The following is a 25,869-nucleotide window of genomic DNA, read 5'->3' on the forward strand; positions in this document are numbered from 1 at the left end:
CTGGGTGAATAGAAATGGTAGAATGTAGTGAAGGTGAGAGAAAGTTACAGCCATCATGAATGAACGACAATAAATGAAGAGGCACCATCATGAACCAGCTCAGAATATCGTTGAGGACACTGAGACTTGATTTTGCCTTATCTTAAAATGTCATCTGTAGGAGAAACCTGAGTGCTCCTCCCTTATCCCCTCAATCTTGGCTCCCCAAAGGCCTTCCACAGCCCCTGCCAGGAGGGCTGCCCTGAGGGCCCACTCTTAGTCAATGATTGACAGCACGAGGGTATAAACTCTGGAGCATTCTTATCCTCTGATCAGAGCAGCTTGAAGATAGAACCCTTACTGTCCTGGGTTCTCTGCTGGGTTTAGCAGGCATTGCTCTCTCCATGGGACTTTGGTGGGTAGTACAGCTCTGTTCCCCACATCCAACCTCAAATAATGCTCAGGTGATGGGGTTCTGACCTCTCCTTCCTCATAAATAGTGCATGGCCTTGAGTAACTCCTCTCTATAAAACTCTCTCATGTGTGAAAGACTTTTGAAAAAGCGATACTGAAGAAAAATGGAAAAACAGATCAGACTGGAAGGCGTTTGAATGTTTTCTTCTGGCTTTCTCCCCTCCCCACTCCTCAACTACGGGTTTTCTGCGAATGCTTCCTAAGAAATCCTTTTGATTTCCTATCTCAGAATCTACTTCTGAGGATCCCAAACTTAGCATCATTTTGGCTCCTTGTAAGTATTTTTAATTCTCTGAACTCAATTCATGAACCTCAAAAAATGAATCTTAAACAAATTTCTTCACAATGTGTACATTGTTAAGTGGCACATGACCTCTAGCCACACTTCAGTGTGAGGAAGACTGCTGGTTTTACACTCTGGGTGGTTTTTACTGAAACTCTGCTTTGGAGCAAAATTATGAGACATGATATTGAAAAAGAGACAATTTATTACTCGTATTGTCATTTTAACCAAATTGTCATCTAAAGCAGAACTTGGGGTCCCTCAAAATATGTATGCCAGGAGAAGATTCATCTCTGGTCCTCAGAGGGCTGTGTCTGCCCACTGACTGGCCCCCTTGCCTCTCCAGCCTCCGTGACAATCCAACGAATTTGCTCTCCTGCCCACCCACTGTTTCCTGTCACAGCTCAGGGACATGCTCACTCTCTTTATTAAATAGAAGAATGAACATACAGTAGAGTGGGAATGACCCTTTCTTCCACACCTCTGTGCACCCTGATTTTGTCCCCTGTGCCATTCTGGGATCCCAAAGGGGACCCAAAAGCAATTCATGCTCATGTCCTGCTGTCCCTGTGGTACAAGAGTCCATCCAATCTGTAAAATTCATTATTTTAAAAAATCAGGGCTAAGTGGATAAGATAAATTTACCCAATTCTCTAGTTCTTAAAGGGTATTACTTTTGTTGTTGCCAGGAAAACCTTTGACTTACGTATGCTTTGCAGTGATAATCTAGAGATAGGTGAGTCATCTCAGGGAAGGTAAAAACCAGAGATCCTCACTGCTAAACCCAGATGAAACCACACCCACACGGAAGAGCAACTTCAGACAGCCATAAAAGTTTCAAGTAAACAGGAAATTCTCAAAGAATTCTCAAAGAACAAACAAGAGAAAAATGTGATATAATAATATCCTCCCTGCTACCCATGGATCTGGGGATCCCTGGAAAACAATGAACTTCCTCCTTGCCCCTTTTCTCACACTTTGTGAGGTTAGAAAATGGAAGGGGTCCCATAAACATTTATAATGTAGTCACTCCTCTGCAGGGTATTTATGAGTGCTTACTTGACTATGCCATGTTAGGTTAAATCCACTGTACCAAATATTCACCACCTAACTGCTGGCATTTGGGACTAATTTATTATGTTTGGAATGACCTGCTCCTCCCAGGATCAAATGGTGTTAGATGTAGAAATAGGCAGTGGAAGGCAACAACTAACTACATTACAATGGAAGATGCAGTGATTAGTGCTCTCACATGACGCTGGGACAGCCCTCAGCTTCCCTCCCATTCTAGAGATGCTCCTGGGAAGTCACTGCCCAACCAGGGAATACAATTCCTAGCTTCCCAGTTTCTTTACATCTAGGTGAAGTCATGGGACTCCTTCTTGCCAATGGAATGAGCAGAACTCAGGTGTGTCACTTCTGGGCCAACTGTTGTATTTGTCCTGGGCTCTTTCCCCCCCATCTGTCACTAACTATGAAAACCCAGAGCTACCTGAAATGGTGTAGAAGATGACAGGGTCTCCCTCAGCCTAAGTCCCTGTAGGATTTCATGGACCCAAATCCCACACCACTGTTGATTGGACTGTACCTGATAAGAAAACAAACTTCGTTTTGTTAAGCCACCAAGGTTCAGGCTTGGCCTGTTAGTGCAACTAGTTTTACTTTAATTCCCTCCCCTTCTCAGAAAATTTTAGCCTCCACACATATTTTAGCCAGGAGATATGCTCCTGGACGACCTCACTGAATATAGAGTCTGCACTGCTGCTGCATGAAGATGAGTAAAGAACCATCCCTGGGGTCTTGCTGCTCAAAGAATGGTCCACAGACCAGCAGCATGAGCATTGCCTGGGAGCTTCCAGAAGTGCTGAGTGTCTAGACAACCACACTGCAGAACTACTGAATCAACGTCGGCCTTTTTATAAGAGCTTCAGGTGATTCTTGTGCACATTAAATCTGAAGTGTGGTCCTGAGTACCAAGCTATGCTCTTTGACAGCTGAGGCATCTCCTTATTATTCAAAACTTTTCTACTATGTGAACTGAAGTAAGCCAATGAGCTGTCTAGCTCTAGCAACTTTAAACATCGATGCCTCATGCCTCCCTCCATTTATTAGTGAGATCATTTGGGCGTTCACAGGAACCTAGAAAGAAGTGGCAAGTGTAGGGGAAGCAAGATTTCAGAGGCCAATAAAGTGTGCTTTGCTAAACAAGTAGCACCTGCTGTTGTGATTTTATGCTTGCAAACTTTCTCTTGACTTTCTAATACTTAGGCTTTGTGACGTAACCACTTGTCACAGAGAACCTGTGACACCTTCCCTGATAGCTGTCAAAAGTTGATTTTTCACAGAGTAAATCATTTTAGAAGGTAGAATGTTGGGTAAAACTGTACCCCCAACACCCACAATTATGCCAAGAGGTGCCTATTCCTATTCCACCTGATTGCCAACAGGCTGGGAGAGTATGATAAATACCTGGTAACATGTTATGCTTGGGAGGTATTTGTTTTGCCTGTGGTTTTTAAAATATGTCCTGGTATACAAAGTCCTCTTCATGTCAAAAGTACATGAACCTACAACCCAAAATATGGACAACCGACCATGTGCCTCTTTCAACCACCAAGTGCTACAGTGACAGGGCTATTATTTCATGGCCCTTCCTGGAGGAAACTCCTGCATCATCATTCCATAAACTATCAAGGGGTCCCTGAGAAATACATTCATCTTCTATAAGGATAATTTTTCCCTGGTTCTAGCCTGAAAATCAGTTTTGGGGTGGTGATTGTTGTGATTTTTATGATTAACATATTTAGCAGCTCATCCATTTATTCATGTGTTTACTTATTCATGCAATAGAACTTCATGAGTTTGCTGCATGTCATTATTAGAATTTACTAATAATGGCTGTCAAAAATTGCAAGAAGTCATTCTGGATGATGGCATCAAAGAGTTGATAGGAAAATAAAAGGGTGTGTGAATTAACCACCTTCTTAATGCTTAGGGGTGAACCAGAGAGCTAAAAGGAAAAAAGAAAACACAAAGAGAAACCTGGGGTCCATTTCCTCTTCACATGTGAAATACAGGAGACCGTCTTAGCCCGTCTGTACTTCACAGGCTGGCTGGCTGGCTGGATCAGCACTCACTCTCCATTCCCTGTAAACTACACTGATGGGGGCCCAGGTCACTGCATGCTGCTTACAGCTTGGAAGCCCTCAAGTATACCCAAGTATGTCTGGCCCTGTTGGTTGGCTCATATGTGCCCCATAAGCAACCTGTGCTTGTTCCCAAACTTGTTCTGAACATTGTATAATTTGTTTTAATATCATCTAAACAAATGAAAGATGAGTACAAAAGGAAAGAGAATGGTTACTTGAATGAAAAGTAAGGTGAATGCTTTGGAAAGAATCACTAGCCTGAACCATTCATAAGCCAAATTAACTTACATTTACAAGTACAATACATTATAAACAGACACAATCCCAAGTCATTTTTTAAAAGGTCAACTGTTAAGATCTCTTAAATGGAGGTTAAGGTTTAAAAAAATTCATAACATGCAAAGTGACAAGAAGAGTCATTTTATACAAGAAGCCTATATATAACACATAGAAAGTTTATCAGAACTAGTTGTCAAACATATGCAAATTAAAACTAGAATTTACTGTTCTATATAAAATAGCAGGTGAAAAATAAAATTAGACTTGGTGCTACAACGGATGATGTGTGAGGGCCACACTCATTCACTTATTTTTTTCTTCAAATATTCAGTACTTATATTTCTTTTTGTTTTAATTTAAATTTGATTTTTTCAATTACAGTTTACATTTGAATTATTTTGTATTAGTTTCAGGTGTACAGCATAGTTTCAGGTTAGATGAGAGTGGGGGGGCTCCGCCAGCAAAGCTCCCCTGGCCTCTGTGGATGAGAATAAGTCTACCAGACATGATCTGCTTGGGGAAGAAGGCTGACCAGTCTCAGAGGAGAAAGGTGTTTAGCCTCTCTCTCAAATGGGTTTTTATTGAGTTTAGCTTGCATAGGGATGCATATCAAAGAAAGGAGGTATAGTTTACAGATAATGTTTCTGGGATCACGGGGGTCCTTTTGAGTCAGGGTCTGGTAGACAGGGTGACACCAGTTGCTTGTAAAACCTTGGGAAACAAACTTATTTTGTTCTTGGGCCCTTAACATTTAAATTGAGGGTATTCTTAGCAAAGCAGGTTTCACATTTATGCATTCTTTCTCAGGCCTGATCGCCCCCCCGCGCTGGGAATTGCCAGTTCCAGCAAAGGGCTGCTCCCTCCTTCAGCATTGTTTCAGGCCTGAATCAGGCAGGGGAAGCAAGGCAGCCAAGAGATTAGGAGACTTTTTACAGATAGAATGAGGACTCAGGCTATGATATGATAAAACCCTATGAGGGTTTTTTGTCCCTTCTCCACAATCCCCTAAGTCCTTCCCTGCTGGCCTCTTCAAGACTGTGTCTGTCTTAGGTTGTTCCTTTCTTGAGGAATCTTACCCGTCGTTGACTGTCCAGCCATCCTCCAGGGGCCAAGCAAGGTGAAATAAAGGGGGCAGAGGCTATGCCCCTGCTGGGAAGATAAGTTTTGTCTCCTTAGTGGCTGATGGTCCCAAGGTCCCCTAGCCCTGGGGCCTTTTTGCCTATTGGCGGGGTTACAGCTCCTAAAACCAGGCAGGATGGTTCCCAACAGTTAAACAGTTATATACTTCATAAAGTGTTCCCCCCAATATTTCCAGTACTCACCTGACCCATACGAAATTATTACAATATTATTGACTATATTTCCTAAGCTGTAATTTACATTCCCATGACTACCTGTAAGTCCCAATTTGTACTTCTCAATCCCTTCACTTTTTTCACCCAACCCTGCAACACTCCCTCCCCTCTGGCAACCATCAGTCTGTTCTCTGCATCTAGAAGTCTATTTCAATTTTGTTTATTTTGTTCATTAGATTCCACATGAAATCATATGGTAGTTGTCTTTCTCTGACTAACTTATTTCACTTACATAATACCCTGTATGTCCATCCGCGCTGTCACAAATGATTAGATTTCTTTGGTTGTTATGGCTGAGTATTATTCCAGTGTATATATGTAGCACTACTTTTTTACCCACTTGTCTATTGATGGCCACTTGGGCTACTTACATATCTTGGCTATAGAAAATAATGCTGCAATGAACATAGGGGTGCATATATTCTTTTGAATTAGTGTTGTGGGTTTCTTCAGATATATTCAGAAGTGGAATCACGGGGTCATATGGAAGTTCATTTTTAATTTTTTGAGGACCCTCCATATTGTTTTCCATAGGGGCTGCATCAATCTGCATTCCCACCAACAGTGCACTAGGGTTCCCTTTTCTCCACATCCTCAGCAGAACTTGTTTGTTGATTTATTGATGACAGCTTTCTGACAGGTGCGAGGTGATGTTTCACTGTGGTTTTAATTTGCATTTATCTGATGATTAGTGATGTTGAGCATCTCTTCATACATCTATTGGCCATCTGCCTGTCCTCATTCACTCTTGAAATGAGTCTCCCTGGAAAAAGTTTCCTTAAAATTGGTTCATATACATAAAGAGCCCTAAAAGCTGTTAATTACTTTAAACTTAATGGTCCTGCTTCTAGTAATTTATCCTAAGTAAATAATCAGTTATGTGGTGAAAGTGTATGCACATTCTTCACAGCCTTATTATTGCAAAAGTTTTGAAGCCACATAAATGTACTAAATTAGGGGAAAATATATATATATATATGAAAATTATATAGCCATTAAAGATTGGGTACTTAAAACACCATGAATGATATGTACAATTGCTCCTTTATAATTTTAAGAGAAAAAAAAGTTTACAAAATTATATATGCAATGTCATTTTTATTTTAAAATTATCCTATACAAAACATCATTTTTTTGTTTTAAAATTGTCCTACATATTCATATTTATGAATTTAAAAAAGTCATAAGGAGATATACCATAATGTTGCCAAGCATGTTGAGATTCTTTTTCTTTTTTTGTATTTTTATTTACTTTTATAATTTTCTGCCGTGACTACACATATAATCTACTTACAAGAAAAATATATTTTATTCTTAAAAAGGTGCAAACAAGAAGCAAAAAGTCACACATATACACAAGTATTTTAGGAACAGCTGAGTGACATTTCCTATTTCAAAATATAGCCCTATAGTTCAAAGTGACGGGTGTCAGAAAAAAAAAGCTCACTTTTGTGCTTGGAAAAACATTGGGTGGTTTTTAATCTGGGTGACCGTATGGTTTCACAAATATCCTTAAAAGCCTTTTTCTAGATTAATTTCTCCTTCTATGAAGAAAAATATATATGATTGGGTTTAAAGAAAAATACATCTAAAGCCAATTATTGGGTGGTTGAATGGTTCACTGGCACGATGGTCTTAAATTCTTCCAGATTCTCCTCCTTGGACTCCCTACACCTCAAGCCTTTTCCTTATGAACATCACCAACATATCTGTGACCTTAATGACTTCAACTAGCAAACTGTAGTAAGAAGGACCTGCATGGTTCCCCAAATTCATTCCAGCCCAGGATTGATAATGAAGTACTAGTGTGATTTGTTTCCACTTAAATGCTGACAAATCCCAAACAAGAAATTTACCAAAGAGTAAAAAATGTCTGCAAATTCAATAACTGCAAAACTTCATCTGCAAAGCTTATAATTAATTTTGTTTCCAATTAAGCAACTCAGAAAGCAGCTGAGTGCTCAATCCAGTCAACATCATTTCATTACTCATAGTTCCTTTGTTCAAATTATCCTGGTTTTTCTGAAACTACAGTCAGATATATTTGGGAAAATCTACACACTGGAGAATGAGAAATGAGTGAATAGAATATAGATCCACCTTTAATTCAGAGTTCCAAAGATCCTAATTCCCACTTTCCACATAAGGAATATGTTCTTTTTAAAAAGAGAAGTACTAAAAGAAGGGTTTAGGGGGAATATATTTTTTTTAAATTTTTATTGTTATTCTATTATAGTTATCTCAATTATTCTCCATTTCCCCTCCTCCACCCAGCCCACCCTCTGCTCCCACAGTCAATCCCCATACCATTGTCCTTGTCCATGGGTCATTCACACATGTTCTTTGACTAGTCCCTTCCCCTTCTTTCCACCATTATCCCCCTCTATCCTCCCTTCTGGTTGCTGCCAGTCTGTTCCATGTTTCCATGCCTCTGGTTCTAATTTTCTCATTAGTTTATTTTGTTCATTAGATTCCTCTTATAGGTGAGATCACATGGTATTTGTTTTTCACTGACTGGCTTATTTCACTTAACACAATATTCTCCAGTTCCATCATGCTGTTGCAAGAGGTAAGGGTTCCTTTTTTCTTTCTGCTGCATAGTATTCCATTGTGTAAATGTACCACAGTTTTTTGATCCACTCATTTACTGATGGGCCCTTAGTCTGTTTCTAGCACTTGCTATTATAAATAGTGCTTATGTCAACATAGGGGTGCTTCAGTTCTTTTGAATTGGTGATCCAGGATTCTTAGGGTTTATTAAGTTAAAATATTACTCAAGCAACACAATATTCAAAAGTATAAACAAATTCTTAACAAAATTTTCTATTATAAAGAACTACCTTTAAATCAAATAATCAATAGAAGCTAGTAAATTTGATTTCATTTAAAAGATTAAATGAGAAAAAAAGTGCCTTTTCAGAGCACTGGGGAAACATAACTCACCTTTTTCTCTGAAGAGGGCATAGGGTTTTAGATAACCATATGTTTACTTGTAGCTAAAAATGGGTCATGGCTGCCAAATAAAGCTAGTGTAGTTTTAAGCTGTATTAATAAAAGTACAGTGTCCATTACAAGGGTGATAATAGTCCCATTGTTCTGTGCACTTGCTGGAGCACAGCCACCTGGGGTACTAGAGTCAGCTCTGATAGCTGAGGTCTGCCCAGATGTGGGACCCCATGTACTGGGAGGCCTGGAAGAGCAGAAATGAGCACTGGAACAGCTAGCAGGGAAGTGGAGTGGTGTGTCACTTTCGTATCCCGGCATCTGAAGAGTTGTATGAGAGACAGGTTCCATTGAACATGTGACTTCGAAAGGCAATATTAAAAACCAAATGATGGAATTTTGAAGGAGGAAAATTTCAGTTCCAGTAACCAGGCCTTCTGGCCTTAGAGTGAAGGGGAGGGCTGAGCCTTCCATCGGTAGGCAGGGTAGGGGATGCTGGGGCATCAGTACTGCAATTTTGAGGGGCTTAAATTCCATAAGAGCATTTTGTTGTTGTTGTTGGGTTTTTTTTACAAAGGGAGGAAATACAAGTGTTTGTGGGGAAAATTTTAGTGTTGGAAGAGACCTTTTCAGGTCCTCTGAAACAATCTCCTCCCTTTTAAATAGGAACAGCGAGGCCCAGGGCAGTCATGACAAAATCACACCCAGGTAACACAGAGGAAGAGTGGAGACTGGGTCCCCCTCCCTGATCACGAAAACAATGGCCTGCCATGACCACACAGCCTGACAGCTTTATTTTCACTGGAAATGGACACTGTCTGCATCTCCACCTTTGAATGCTGATTTGGAATGTGGGTCAAATGGGAAGATGAATGAATTCTGTTGAAGTTCCTAATATTTGCAAAGCATGATGACTCAGACATAAAGTGTGAATGAAAGAAAAATGATACCAACCCCTGACACTGCAGAGTTTATCATCTGGTTGAAAAGAAGAGAAATTACCTGCAACGGAATTACATCCACTAATTGGCAAGGCAATTAGTTGGAGTCAAATGGTTGGTTTGGATGCCAAACCTCGAGGAACTTTGAGAAAGAGAGTCTGGGCTGGAGCAGGAAAGATAGGATATGAAAGTCAAGTGTGATGCAAGACTAAGTAAGTGAGGAAGAAGGGTTTATAGGAGAGGGGTAGGGGGAGGCAGCCCACCATTAGCCCAGCCACATTGCAAGTAACTCTTCACCTCTCATTAAACAGTCCTGAGATTATTAATTAAAAGTGCTCATTAGCAAATAGTTAATTCACAGTATAGACAGCTGTGTGGACGGACCTTACCACCCATTTTCTCCATCAGCCCCCTTCCCAGGGGTTGCTCTGATGAGATCCCTAGACATCCTGGGGCCCATGTGCAGTTATGTCCACGTAGCCCAGGTGTGCCAATCAGAGCAAGGAGCTGACATGGGGTAAATACATTAACTTCACCCTTGCTCTACACAGGTGAGAGACAGAGGCTTGAGGCCCTCTGCAAAGGGATTTTTGCAGTATTTTTTATGGGCTTCCAGATTTTTTATGGGCTTCAGAAATGCAAATTTACAACTTTGGCTCTTCCTAGCAAAAATGGAAGTCTATCAAGACATGGAGCACAGTCAAAGGAAGGCAATGAATCTGGCTGATTTAGTTAAAAAGAGATTTTTCTATTGTCGAGGCAAAGGAAAGTATGAATAAATCTAAAAGTCAAGGCAAATAAAATGACTGATCAGGAACTACTAGAGTCATTCTTTGCCAATGGTTTTCTCTTTCTCTGAATATTTAGAACGAGAGCAGAGAGTGTATGTTGGAGATTACAGAAGCTGCCTCTCTTCTGTGTTATGTTTTCTTTTTTCCAAACCGAGGGGACTGTGATCACCCACAACCTCAATCATGAAGTAATGACTGGAAGTACGGTCCCATGCAAACATTTTAGCTGATTTTCAGAACGAATGATCCGGGTTTCTATAAAACAGCTATGAGCTAGAAGGAAATTCTAGAAGGGAAATGAACAACTCTAAGTGTGCAAATGAGGAATGTTCCCTCAGATGCTACTGCCCAGACAATCTTGGATTTTTTTCTAGGCAAAGTGGGTATTTTTAGTTCTGGGAACATTTTTCTTTGTTTATTTATTCCCTCACTTGGGTCTCTGCAGGATCCTGAAAGGGATGACTGTGGAAGCCACACTTTTAATACTCCGGAGCTTCTTGAAGAGGACACTTTTCTCTCTGTTTCAATTCACTTGTTTGTATTTATCCCCAAATGACACAGTGCTGGTTTATTCAGTGACAATCAAAACTGCAGTTTCTAAAGGGTCCAAATTCCAGGGAGAGAGAGCTCTATTGTAGTCCCCTGTCCACATGCCTGAAGCTCTGACAGGAAATTAATGACTTTGGAGACTGACATTTCTGCAACCCTAAGAAAAGGAAAATTTCCAATTTTTGCTGGTCAGAAAGCTCTGGTGTGAGGTTTCTCTATTTCCAATGAAACTGTTCTGCTACCAGGCTGTTGCTTCACCAAGACTGGGACGATGAGCAACACAAGAGGCAAAGGAGAAGGGCTTTCCTCACCCAAGTGTTTGTTGTCACATTTTCTCGTAGTGATGAGCCATCCTCGTCAAGGTGGTCAGTGTACTGAGAGATGGATCTCACTTGCTAACACAGAAAGCTCCTGAAAGCTGGAGTCCTTTATTTCTTAGAGGGAGACACAGGAAGAGAAACCGGACAGGGGGTAGAGGAGGCAGTGAGTGAAGGCAGCTGTGCCCAAATGAAAAATTCACTAGATTTGGCGGCAAAAACCTGAGTGCAAAGCAGTGCCTGGCACACAGTGGATGTGTAATTCAAACACAGTAATCTCAACAAAGAAGGCATGAAAAGTCACAGTTTTAGAGAAAAACAAAATACCAAACAGGATAACTCTCAGATTCAGCTGCTTTCCTGAGAGGGGTTCCTTTTTATTCAGCTTTTCCCAGTTTTGAACACACAGTGCTGACTCTTGGCTCACCGGTGTGTGCTTCTGTGGTCTGTCTGGTCTCAGTCTGGTGTCACTGGGAAAACCCTGCATTCAAAGTTGATGCCTCCACTTTCCTTTGTGCTGATTTGGACTGTCTGGCCTCAGTTCCCTCATTGCTAAAATGGGAGTGAAAATCACTTACCAAAGAGGCATATGAAAGGGTGCCTTCTAAACTCTGATGTGCTTGCTCTGCACATCTAAGGAACTCTTCTGTGAAATGATGAAATGTGGGAGTCAAAGGAGAGAAAACAAACCCACCTGTTGTAGGCCTGTCCTGCCCACACCATCACCCTCAGCAGAAGAAAAGTCACAGTTTGCTCATAGCTATGGGCCTCTCAACAGGACAGGCCAGCCAAGGATTTAGCCTCTTCTTAGCCTCCTGAATCTTTATTCTGAGGTCACTTGTTCACAGTGCCTCATCATTCAAACTGACCTTGCCTGTGTGTGTAAGGGCCTGAGGACACAAGGGCTACTGTCAAAAGAAGTCTTGTCAGGATGGTCTCTAGGCCTCCTGCTCTTAAAGGCACGTGCCCTACCTTAGCAAGCAACTCTTGGGCAGCAGGAGGAGGGAGAAAAGTCACTCAGCAAGCTAAACTCAGTCATCATAATCTGTAATAGCTGTTGGAGAAATCTTATTTGGAAAAATTGTCTTTTTAATCAGAAAGACTTCAATTTGTCCTTGTCTTTAAAATCAGCACCACAGCTTCTCCATGTGAGAACACAGTGGCTATCTATGTTCTCACATGGTGGCTATCGCATGCCCAGAAGAGAACTTGCAGCAGAAGCAGTATATGCTGGCACCTTGATCTTCGATTGCTCAAGAACTGAACCCAAGTCATTTATGATCGAAAGTTCCTGTTGGATCATTGCAATTCTCCCATGGCTCAGACCCTGCCCTGCCATCTGCCCAATATCCCAGGAGTCACCAGCCCTGGCAACTTAATCGAAGACTCCAAAGTACAAGTAAACACTTTGAACAGCTTGAACAATCATGATAGGAAGCATGTAGTTGGTAATGATGCTCAGTTGGAAATGGACATCTAACTGTCCTGCAAGGATCAGAAAAAGAGCAAGCAGCAACACTGATCTCATGTAAACCTGTTGTGGCCAACAAGATCAACAATGAAAACTCAGAAGAGGTAGTACCAGCATTCCCCATTGCAGTCTCCACCTCTTCCTCTTCCTCTGGGTGCAAAATGATACACAGATGAGCTTCATCTGACCATTTCCTCTCCCTGTTTCCTCTTCCCCTTCCCAATTAGATTAGATGGAAGGCCCATGGCATATTTCTATAGAACTAAGTAGCCCACAAAGGAAAACAGTTGAAATCTGGCTTCCCTAAGTCATTTTTGCATTGAGAAACACAACCCACCCTCCCCCCAATTTTTTTTAATCCAAAATCAAATGTCAACCTACCAACGAATGCCAGCTGGGAAGTCTGGGGAAGTGTTACAGAGGTTTAGTGGGTTCAGTATTGTTTGAGTTCTTACCCTGTGTCTCTCCTCCCTGTCTCCAGCCCACGGTTCAGAGCTACAAGAGTCTGGGTTTGGGATCTTCAAAATAAGAGGGAAATAAACAGAAGAGAGAGAGAAATAAATAAATAAATAAATAAATAAATAAATAAAATCAGCATCACGGTCTTGACTATTTCCCTCATAAGAAATCATCACCGTCAAATTGGAGGGGGATGGGGCACTCCAGTGAGTTCTAGAAACTGCAAGGCATCCTCAGGGTCCTGTCCTGGCCACATGGAGCCAGAGTTACTGGTCAAGCTCCCTCTCTGGATTATGAGTTCCTGGAAGGCAAGTGGGGGTGGAGGAGTTTTATTCCTCTTTGGGGGTCCATTTTTTAGCATATGCTTGGTACATAGGAATATATGGATGAATAGGACTGTTGTTAAAAAACAAAGTAGCAAGCTGACATCCTCGCCAATCAAAGGGGCAGGATGTACTGCAGCAGTCGACATGTCTCTTTAATTGTGCACCTACGACGTGCAGAACCTATTGCAAAAGTTGGAGGTGGGGGCTTCGGATAGTGCAGACATAAGTTTCGCTAAAATAGTTTTCCTAAAGCATTTCTCTCACATCAGTTTCTCACTGTGGTCTGGGAGAAGGCACTTCTATAATGTGTGACTGATGGGAGCGAGGCAGTGAGGAGAAAGAAAAGAAACACTGGAAAGTTACTTGTCTGTTAAGGGATCTATTTTAAGACTCCTTTGCACTGAACGAGGCAGCCTCTCTTCAAGCTCTTAGTACACATGGTTTGTTTGTGACAGGAACAGGGCTTGTTCCTTTTCTCCGGTTGTGAGGGTGTTAGCATGTGTTCCTCATGGTAACGGGGCTACTGTTACTTGAGTAACAGGTATGTAAACAGATCAAGGGTGTGACAAAGGCCACAGGAAGTGGTGTATCTTTATTCAGCCTGTTTAGGGCCTCACTTCAACATCTCTCCCCACTTAGGAGCTCATTGATCTCTAAGCCCAGATGATGAACAAAAATGGTGATGTTTAGGATGGACAGAAAGAACTCAGCAGCTTGGCTAAAATAAGAGTTGGCAGTGACCTGTTCCCAGTCTGCTCAGAAGATCTGTGTTAGAACAGAGAACACTATTGATTGATTTGGAGAAAGTGTGGCTTTCTTTTATTTTAGGTCCTTAGATATCTATCTTCAGGTCTGGTCCAGGGCCAGGAAGAGAATTACAGGTACCTGATGATTAGAAAAATTACTTGAAATGAGGGCTTCCAGGGTCTGTCTGCCCCATGCTTATCCTCTCCACTTCCAGTCTGCATGTTGGTAAGTCTCTCAAAGCTCCAGATTTATAGTTAGAAAATGGGAAGAGTAAAGTGCTTTGCGCACAGTACATGGTTAAACTGATCAATTGCAATGATCCTGGGGTGTCCAGCATCCCAGGGGCTGCTATTCGGTCTAGTGCAGAGGTTCTTGGGCTTACACATGAATCCATCAGAATCACAAAGAGGCTTGTGAAAACACTATGTGCCAACCCCTAACCCTTAGATTTCTGATGCAGCAGGTCTGGGGTGGGGCTGAGAATGTGCATTCCTAACAAGTTCCCAGGTGATGTCACTGAAGCTAGTTCAGGGACCCCACTTCAGGTACCCATGTCTGGTGGGGGTAGTGGCATGACGTGGGTAATCACTGACTGAAATCCAGCTCTTCTGCTTTCTAGGGGTGTGATCTGGGCCAACTTGCTTCTACTCTCCCAGTTTCTTCATCTGTGAAATAAAGAAAATAATCCACCTGCCTCATAGGGAGGTTGTGAGAATTCAATGAAGAATTGTGAATAGAGCCCAGAGCCCAGAGCCCAGTGCTTGTTCAGAGCTCAATACCATTTGTGATTCTTATCTACCACTTTGCTGAGAGTTAGAACCTGAGGAATTTTAACAGATTCCATGCTCACAACTGCATTCAAGTGTTGTTCAAGAATTTTGTGCTTGAGGAGTGAGTATGAAGGAACCCAGGTAGGGGCCTCTGTTTGGTGAGGCTCAGGATAAGGGGAACATCACTTGCCAGGCTGGATGACAAAAACAAGGAAAGTCTAATTCCCCAAGAGCCCAACAAGGTGTAGGTGAGAGTCCCTGGGGACCGAGCCACATGTTGATAGGGGTAGCAGGCCTGGGCTCTGATCCCAGGCTCATGTTGACCATCTGTGTGCCCTCAGCTCCCCTTATAGTCTCTGGGTAGTGTTTAAGAATCACACCCTGAGAGTCTCAGCTTGAGTGGGGAGTTCAGTATAGGGAGGGAAGTGATTCCTGAGTGATGGCCAGGGGAGGGAGGGGCACTTAGGGTCCTGGGCAAGCGAAAGGACACAGAAGTAATGGTGACAAGGGAAACTTCCTTCAATTTGCCCAGCCACCACTCACTAGAGGGCAAAATTCAGGGGGAAGAGAGCTGCACATTGACTCAAGCCTATACAAGATGGCATTCTGCAAATGTCTCCCAAGGGTGGTAAGTGCTAAAGCCTGGTCTAGAAAAACCCAGGATGAGATAAAACCTGTGAAGTTCTTGGAGAATGAGAAGGGCCACAGGAACCACATGTCAAGGCCAATGCACTAAAAGGATAGAGGCAAAGAACAAAGGTTCCCGGGTTCTCAGTGGTGTGGGTGGCCTATGCAGAGCCTGCGTGTCCCAGGAGTCCCTGGAAACTGGTTAATTGTGTGCTCGGGGACCACTGAGGGTTGAGAAGTAACTGGTCTTTAAACTAAAACAAGAAGGTTAAGGTTTTGAGAACCATTCCTGTGAAAGTTTCAATTTTACCCTACTTTTTTTTCCATTTGAGAAGGGCACACAACTGAGGAAATAATAAATGTTGAAATAAATCCTGCATTTCTCAAAAATAAATAAATAAATAAATAATAAATGCACAAGCCATGGTTTTCCAGTGGATCAAGACCAAAGGGCTCTAACATTGTCGTTAACTCCTTACCCATAACCTTACAGAGAAGGTCATGTTTAGTTGACCACAGGGCATCTTTAGGTATTAAAAAGGACAAAAGTCAGATTTTCTTTTAGTTCAAATAGAAACCAGTCTCTGGCTGGGGTTAGTGCTTCATTCTGGGAGCTTAAACTGGTGAAGGGGTCCCAGGAAAGGATCATCTTACCTTGAGGGGGAGAGGAGGGATGGGGAAGGGAAGCACCTGGTAGTGCCTCCAACAGACAACTGATGCACAGTAGGAGAAAAACCAGAACTGCAAGTGAAGGAAAGGCAGGAGGGTGAGGGCTATCTTCCTAAGCCTTTGCTACCACAGCCCAACCTAGATGGACCCTCATTGAGAGTAATAGCTCATCTATCAGGTGGCATCTTACACAGATTTTTAGTTTAGTAGTCCTTCAGAAGAGATCTTTGGTATCTTGTATTCATGTCAAGGAAATGAAGACAGAGAGGCTAGGTGACCTGTCTAAGTCTGCAGTGGCAGAAGCACACCTGGCTTCAGAGCCTCTGCTTCTACTGCTAAGATAGACTGGCCTTCAAAGTAGATCACCTCGGGCAGTGGCCAGGAGGTTGGCAGTAGTCGGTCTAGGAAAGAGAAATGCTGTGACTACAGACCTCTCTCCTTCTCTCTGGTCTTTTGCTTTTAGGAAGCCTCTTTCAAGGGGCCTGTAGTGAACTTAAGTATATATAGTTGGGATTAGCCATAGGCAAAGTTTTCCATACCTATCCACTTATTTACAAACCTTTTCTCATGCATACCAAAAGAGGACCTGTCAGGGGAATCAACTGTGAACCATGCTGTGTAGTATAACCTGGGGCTGGCCATGGGGAGAGAATGGGAAGCATATGAAAAAGTGAATAAATCATCATCTTCATTTAAGCATCTGCCTGCACTGGGCGCTTTATGGAGTAAATTACAGGGAGAGGGTTTGTTAATGAATAGCAAAGAAAGATCACAGAGGAGCCTCCATCTGCCCTGCTGCTGGGCTAAACTTCAGGATGCAGGAAGAGCCCACCAGGATAGGAGGTGACCGCTGGTGGAGCTAGATGTGCTCCAAGTGCCAGGCAGTGTGGCCCTGCCCCTGCCCAGGGCTCCTCACACTTTACTCTCAGCCTGCAAAGAAGCATCACCACTGCCCTATCAATGTTAGGTTTCCTCACCAGCCTGCCTTCCCTATGGAAGCATCTGGGGGGAGGGGGTATTTATATCTCTATCAACTATCTATCTGTCCTCTATCTATATCTAGGTATCTGTCTGTGGTGGGGTCCCCTCCCCACCTTTCTCCTCTGTTCTTGTTCCTTCTGGAGCACCAATTCCTAGATTTATAAATACTCCAGAGTAATTTGTCACAACCAAATCTACCTGAAAGTGTCTAAAACTAAACCCTATTAATCTTTTTTCCTCCCCTAAAATGTCCATCCAACTCCTGTCCCATTCCCACTTTTTGTATTCTGGAACAGACATTTCCACCTCCCACCTGAAATTTCCACCTCTCATCTCCTCCTCAGGCCTCAGGGGCCTGCCACCTCCCCCACGCCAGCCCCCCTGAAAGGCCAGATATGGTGTCCTCATCTCCAGGTCCTTTGTGGTAGCACCACATTCATAACTCATCCCCTGACTCACTGTCACCTATTCCTGAATGTTGTCCTGAACCACCCAGATTGCTTGTCTCCTATGCAAGACCTGTCTTCTGACTCCTGTCTCTCTAGTCTCTTGAGCTCCTCTATCACATGTCCTGTACTGGGTGCATTTCTCAGTCAGCTACCTGCCTCAGTTTCATAGTTTGTCTCCTCTGCCTGGACACTTTCTATCCCCCTAATCATTCCAGAACCAAGTCTTCCCTGGGAAGAAGCCAGGACCACTTCTCCCTCCTTCCTGCATTTGTTCTCCAAAGCCACCATTAGCTCTTTGTCATACACTGTCCCACTCTTCTCTCTCAGCACTGCCCATGGCACATGCCATTCTCTCCAGCTAGTTATACACATAGTTACATCAAGGCAGATGGATATTTACTATCTTATTTCGTGTGTGTGTGTATGTCTTACTTAACCAACTGGTTTATACTTTCTAAGAGCTAGCACAAATGTGAAAAAAAAGAATATAATAGCTGGATAAATAAACTGTGGTACATCTAGGCAATGGAATATTATTCACTGGAGGAACCTTAAATGAACATTACTAAGTGAAAGGAGTCAGTCTGAAAAGGCTACTTACTATGCGAGTCCAATAATACGACATTCTTGAAGAGGCTGAACATGGAGACAGTGAAAGAAGTAGAGGTCGCCAGAGTTGGGAGTAGGGAGGGATGAATAGGCAGAGCACAGAGAAGTTTTAGGGCGGTGGAACAACTCTGTATTATATTATAATGGTGGATGCCCATTATTACATGTTTGTCAAAACCCACAAAGTATATCAAGAGTGAACCTCAATGTAAATATGGACTTTGGGTAATAATGATTTGTTACCAATGCTTCTGGGTCAGATACAAAATGAGGTCAAGGATAGGAGATAACAGCAGGTGCTGGTGCTATTCACGCCAATAGAACAAAACCAAGTTTAGTGAAGTAGAACTGAAACTTTGTTTTTTGATTAAAGAATGGGGAAGGGTGAGCTCATGCTCGAACAGCATCTTCTCCCAGATAGGAATGATGTGGCATGGACGGGTTAAATTCTTTCAGGTATGCAGTTATTCTTCCGTTGCTCACGATGCCCCATCACCATCTTGGTTTTCATACTCGGCACCTGGGTCTTTGGGGTCAGGAATCCTTTTCAGGTGCTGGAAGCAAGTACGGCTTGTGACATATTTTAGGTGTTGAGAAACATTAAGCTCTTTTGAATGATAGTCCATTGACAATGTGTCAATACAGGTGGTAGATTTTAACAAATGTGCCACTCGGTTGGGGCTGCGCACGAAATCTGTATCTTCCATTCAATTTGCTGTCAACCTAAAACCACTGTCAAAAATAAAGTCAATTTTTAAAAAACATATTATATAATAGCTAGTATATATTGAGGGCTTTCCTATGTTCTCATACAAACCAGTCTGCATATATTATCTCATTTAATCAGCACAGTGACCCTGAAAGGTGGACACCATTATGAGTCCTGATTTACAAATATGGAAACAAGGCTCAGAGAGATTTAGAAACTTCTTTAAGGTCACACAGAAAGCACTGGCTCTTCTGGCCAGGAAAAGCAGTCTTTTTTTCAGAAGGACCTCGGCCAGGGCTGAGATGGCAGAAGACGGGAAGCATCTACTGCTGCTCTGTGCATGTGACAAGTGGAGGAAGGTGCTGTCTCTGTGGGATGTAGCTGAGGTTATTTACAGAAAACTCAGAGTATCTGCCACTTGCCATTGGTAACCAAACAGTGACTCACTGACTGGAGCATGATGGCAATGAGATCAGCAGGCACCTCTCTCAAAACTAGACGCGACAATGATTCAGTGTGAGCAGAGAGCTAGAATTTCTATTCCCCACAGACCTAACCTGCATTTTCTGCACTCTGTTTCTCTCTGTGGTTTAGGTCAGACAGCTTCTGAGGTGGTTTAGCCTATTCCTGATTATTTTTGAAAGGTGTGTTATCTGGTATGTTTTGACATTCAGATTGTCTCTCAAGTTGTTCTTTTCCAGTTTTTTTTAGTTATTAAAACATGGTGAGTGAAGTATAATATCCTCTCCACTCCTTTGATTTCAGTTAAATTTGGGCATGTAGCCAAGCCAGAGGCCCAAGAAGGGCATAACCAGGAATGTAGAGGGAGGATCAGATGCCTCCAGCTGTTCCTCACAGGCCCAGGATGGAAGGGACTTTCAAACCCGTCTGGTCTGAGCTGTTCACTTCTCAGAAGAGACACAGGGCCCCATGAGACTTTCTGACAAAGACAAGTTTAGAACCCAGTGATCTAACTCAGTGTAAACTCTTTCCCTCATATTATCCTCTGAAATTGTCCCCCCTTCTACCAGGCAAGTTTAAACTCTAAGCCCTATGACACCTGGGCAGCTTATCTGGTGCCTGCCCTTCCCCCACCTGTCTCAGCCTCCTGCTTTGGAGGTGCACAGAAGTGTATTAGCCCTGAGAAATGCAGTCTCACAAACTGCTGGATCAGCTCCCAGCAGGAAGTCCATGTTCACCCTAGACAAGTGAAATGGAGCAGTGGAAAAGTCCTGGCTGAATGGCCAGAGTATTTGCTCCTGCTCTTCCTTCCCACCACAAACCCAAAGAGAGGGGAGTTTATTCTACTTGAGGTAGAAAAAAACTCCTATAAAGTGTGAGCACAAAAATATCTCAGCCTGCAAAGAAGCACTGCAACTGCCTGCTCAATGTTAGATTTCATCACCAGCCTGCCTTCCTTTATGGAAGCATCTGTGTGTGTGTGTGTGTGTGTGTGTCATCCACTAGGTGAAAAATCTCTTCTTCCTATGAAAAACACAGCACCAGGAAAGAGCTGGATAGCTAAGGGTGTGGGCTGAGACTGCTGTACCCTGAGAGCCACTAACAGAGATGCCTCTTTGAATGGAAGTATCGGTACTTAACTGATCAGTACAATGCTTAACTGTAAGAGGCAGAGACAATGTAGCATGGAAGGGGCAGGCTGTTGGGGGTCCCCAGTTCCCAGAAATGGCTTGGTCGTAGATGAATCTAAAGGAATTTTCCACTACCCCTTGGAAGAAGCTGCAGCTGCTCACCCACCAGAGGACTTGACAGGTTGGTTCCACAGCTCCTCTTCCCTCCCCAGTCCCTTCCCAACATCTCAAGGGTGAGCATCCCCATCAGTCCTCTCTCAGCTTGAGTCTGAGATCAATGGCAAAAATACAAATTCTAAAAATACTCCTTCTCCCCACATCCCTGTACCTCTGTCGCCAAAGGTTTGCCATATGATTACTGCCAACCGGCTACCACCTCCTGTCACTGTACCCCTCCCATCCCGCCTCCTGCAGCACCAGAAATTCCTCCACTCATTTTATTTTTTTTTCCTTCTTCTGGGTTTCAACCCTTTGGACATGCTCACCTTAGGACGAGACATTGTAGGAAGCCTCATGGCCCATTAAATAAGGACCACAGTACATGACTTATTTACTCAGAGTTGCCTTTAAATACTATTATATTTTAATTAAAAAGATGGGGGGGTGAGATTCTAAATTACATTCCAAGAGTGACTGGAGGATTACTACCCTATGTTGTGTTTTGTGGCACTTAAGAAATATGGTCTACAAATGGGCCTTATTTTTTTATTTACTTTATATTTTATCATTTATGCTATTTCATGTGGTCCCAATTTTTCCCCTTTTGTCCCCCTCCACTAAGAACCTCCCACTCCCTCAAGCAATCCCCACATTGTTGTCCATGTCTATGATATATATTCTTTGGCTACTATATTCCCTATGATGTATGTACTTTACATCCCCATGACTATTCTGTGAAAACCAATTTGTACGTCTTAATCTGTTCACCTTTTCCACCCATCCCCACAACTCCCCTCTCATCTGGCAACCATTAAAACATTCTCTGTGTCTATGATTCTGTTTCTGTGCTGCCTCTTTATTTTGTTTTATTTTGGTTTTTTTAGATTCAATTATTGATAGATATGTATTTATTGCCATTTTATAGTTCATATTTTTTTATCTTCTTCAAGAAGACTCTAACATTTTATATAATGCTGTTTTGGTGCTGGTGTATTCCTTTAGCTTTTTTCATCTGGGAAACTCTCTATCTGTCCTTCAATTCTAAATGATAGCTTTTCTAGGTAGAGTAATCTTGGATGTAGGTCCTTGCTTTTCACCACTTTGAATATTTCTTGCTAATCCCTTCTAGCCTGCAAAGTTTCTTCTGAGAAATCAGCTGACAGCCTCATGGGAACTCACTTGTAGGAAACTAACTGCTTTTCTCTTGCTGCTTTTAAGATTCTCTCTTTATCTTTAAACTTTGGCATTTTAATCATTATGTGTCTTGGAGTGGGCCTCTTTGCATCTACCTTGTTTGGGACTCTCTGTGCTTCCTGGACTTGCATGTCTATTTCCTTTACCAAGTTAGTTTTCTATCATTATTTTTTCAAATAACTTTTCAATGTCTTATTCTCTCTCTTCTCCTTCTGGCAACCACATGATGCAAATCTTGGTATGCGTGAGGTTGTCCCAGAGACTCCTTACACTATCCTCATTTTTTGGATTCTTTTTTTCTTCTTGCTACTCTGTCTGGTTGTTTTTTGCTTCTTTGTATTCCAAATCTCTGATTTGATTCTTGCCTTGCACTCTACTGTCGATTCCCTGTAAATCGTTCTTCATTTTAGTTAGTGTATCCTTCATTTCTGACTGGTTCATTTTTGTGGTTTCCATGTCCTTTTTTATGCTGTTGAAGTTCTCTCTTGAGTTCATCTACTCTTCCCCTAAGTTCACTGAGCATTCTTATAACCAGTGTTTTGAACTCTGTATCTAGTACAGGGGTGTCAAACTCACTTTCACTGGGCAACATCAGCCTCGTGGTTGCCTTCAAAGGGCTGAATGTAATTTTAGGACTGTATAAATGTAACTACTCCTTAACTAGGGGCAAAGAGCTCAGTGCTTCTGCCAGGTAGAAACAAGATGCCAGGCCAGATGAAACAAGGTAGAGGGCTGGATTCAGCCCACGGGCCTTGTATTTGTCACCTGTGACCTAGTACATTGCTTTCCTCCACTTTGCTTATTTCTTTTTCAGACTTTTGTTCTGTTCTTTCATTTGGGTCATGTTTCTTTATCTACTCACTTTGGCAGCCTCCCTGCATTTGTTTCTATGTATTAGGTAGAGCTGCTACAACTCCCTGGCTTGGAGTGGCCTAATGTAGTAGGCGTCCTATAGGGTCCAGGGGCATAGCCTCCCCTATCACCCAAGCTGGGTATTCAAGATGCACCCACCAAGTGGGCTGTGTACACCCTCCTGTTGTAGTTGAGCCTTGATTGATGTTGGCAGGTCAATGACAGTGATTTACCCAGGCCAATCAGCTGCAAGGACTGGCTGTGACTGCTGACCACCAACCTTGGGCCACAGTGAAGGATCAGCTGTGCAGGGGCCCATTCCACAGAGCAGGACTTATTTCAGCAGGGCTCTGGTGTCCACTGAGTCCACCCCTTGAGTGTGTTGCTTGTGGAGGTGGTTGGGTGGTGGTGCTCCTACATGGTTTGTAGCCGTCTACTGGGTGTGCTGGCTCTAGAACTCCTGGGAGGTGCAAGCCAAGGTCAACCACCACCAGTGTTCTGTCCAGGATGACCAAGCATTAGCTCCAAAGCAATCTGCTGATGGCTGCTACTTGTGCTGAGTTTGGAGGTGCCCAAGCAAGGCCAAGCTGTGAACCAAGGTTGGCTGCTCCAAGTTCTGGGCCTGGGGCCACAGAATAAGAGGTACAAGGCTCACTGAGGCCAGATGCTGCTTGTCTGAGAAAATCTGAAGCATAAGCCAAGACAAGCCATTTGTATGAAAAAGCCACTAGAAACAGCTTGGGTGGACCTGCAAGTTGGGTGGGGTAGAGCCTCAGAGAATCACCAGGGTAGAGCAAACAGTGTGAGCCAGGTTGATAGAGTATCAGATATGGTACCCACCTGCTGGTACTGTGTGGGGAGGGCCCAGAAAAGGAACAATGGTCTTTGCCAGCACTTCTTTCTGGGAGAAAGCTGCCCCCCAGCTCTTTCCTGATGTCAGACACTTCAGTTCATCCTTGAATGCCTCTGGTGCCTTTCAAGGTTCTGCTCCAGCACTTGAACTCAGAGGAAGTCCGAGCAAGCCCATGTTTGGGCCCTTTAAGAGGAACTACCTGTGACTCCTGAAGTTTCTGTCTTCCATAGCCTCAATCCTTGATGATTTTTATAGCCAGAAATTATGGGGACTTATCTTCCTGACACTAGAATCCTGGGCTGGGGGATCTGGTGTGGGGCTGGGACCCCTCACTCTGAAGATATCCCTCCCAATTTTTATCCATCACACATGCATGTGGGACCAGACCACTCCAAGCTTCTGCCTCTCCTACTAGTTTTGATGTAATTTCTTCTTTAATTCCATGCTTATAGGAATTCCATTCAGCTTGATTTCTGGCAGTTCTGAATAATGGTTGTTCTGTAGTTTAGTTGTAATTTTGATGTGGTTGTGTGAGGAGGTGAATTGTGTTTACCTACACTACCCTCTTGAAGAGTCAGGTCTTAAAGAAGATTGGGTCACAGACTCCACGGAAATAGATTTCTGTAGTTGAGAGCAGATTCTCTGCTGGAACTGGAGACTTCTGTCTGCCACAAAGCTGCAATGTCCTAAGGCCTAGAAAGATAAGGTGTCAAATAGAATATGCTTTGTGGTAGCCAATCGCATGGAAGCAGATGTGGTTTCTGTGGACAAAGGAAACCAGATCCTGACAAGATGACCTCCATGTGATAATCTGCAGAAGAAGAAAATGAGTTGGCCTGACAGGCAAAAAAGAGAGGCAAAGATGTCTTGAGTTTGAAACTCTGCTGACCAAGCAATGGCAAAATGTCTGAACTATATTTTTCCTGTAAGTCAAGTTTTAGGTAGTACTCTCATCATCCAAAAATATAATGTTGTCAAAAACAAGACTTCACAGTTGAATTGAGAAAATATCCCTACAACAATAGAAGGCCAGTGATGGTCATAAGGGTATTTCATTTATGACTGTTTACTTCTTTTTTGTAAATGCCTATTTGTAGAGATTCCTCTGATTTCCAAATGGAAAGTCTGCAAATGACAAATCTATTCTTGGTGACTAATGTCAGAAAACTTTGACTGCTGAAACTGGTTTATTGGTTGGTGAGTGACAGGACTGCCCTGAGAAAGACTTGGGTAAAACCTAGTTTTCCTTACACAAATCTAATTGGCTTATGAGATGGTCATGTGGCATTACAACCAGAGGCTGTAAACTGAATTTTTAAGATTTATACTTTTGGGTAAGATTTAATATTTATAGGAAGTCATTGGGGAGTCCCTTTGCTTTTCTTATGGCTATGGGAATTTTCACACCAAATTTCCATTGCCCATTAGCATGGTCCTATGTGGGGGCAAAAGCCTCATCTTAGTCTGACTACTTTCTTCTCTGTCTTAAAAACCATAGCCTATGTCCTAAACTTGGATTGCATTTTAACTAAGTATTTGATAAATAATGTTTTCTATAGCATGTTTCATTTATTGTCTAAAATTTAACACATGATTTAAAAATCAATTAAATACAGGTTTTTTGTATAAGCATGTGATTAAAATTTGGAAATATGTATAACTCATAAAAATTACCAATATAATTGTTTTCATAAATTTCTTGCCACATTTTCCTTGAAGGGTACTTCAAAAAGCAATGCCATGTTTTAATTCAATAAGGGGATAAATATAGAATGCATTTTAATCAAATAAAACTCTGAGATTCATAATAATGTATTTTTAAAAAGCAACTTATCAAATCTACTTTACATAAATTTATGCTAATAATATATCGTAATTACATAGATAGTCCTTTTTTCTTCTCACTAAAAAAATATTTATCTTAACATTGTAATTAAAACTCCTAGGAAGTAAATATCATATAACTACAGAAAATTATTGCCACGGAAACAATGACTAACACTTTTAGGAATAAAAATATGTAATGGCTCAAGGAATTGTATAAAATTGTATTTGCAATGGACTGAATGTGACCCCCTAAAATTCATATGTTGAAATCCTAAAGCCCAATGTAATGCTATTTGGAGGTCGGGCCCTTGGGAGGTGATTAGGTCATAAGGGTGGAGCCCTCATGAATGGGATTAGTGCCCTCATAAAAAAGACCTCAGGGAGCTCCCCCTCCCCTTCAACCATGTGAGGACACAGCAAGAAGGCAGCCATCTATGAACCTGGAAGTGAGCTCTCACCACACACTGAAACTGCTGGCACTTTGATCTTGGACTTCCAGCCTCCAGAAGTGTGAG

The sequence above is a fragment of the Desmodus rotundus genome, chromosome 5 (assembly GCF_022682495.2).
Source record: "Desmodus rotundus isolate HL8 chromosome 5, HLdesRot8A.1, whole genome shotgun sequence".
Lineage (NCBI taxonomy): Eukaryota > Metazoa > Chordata > Mammalia > Chiroptera > Phyllostomidae > Desmodus > Desmodus rotundus.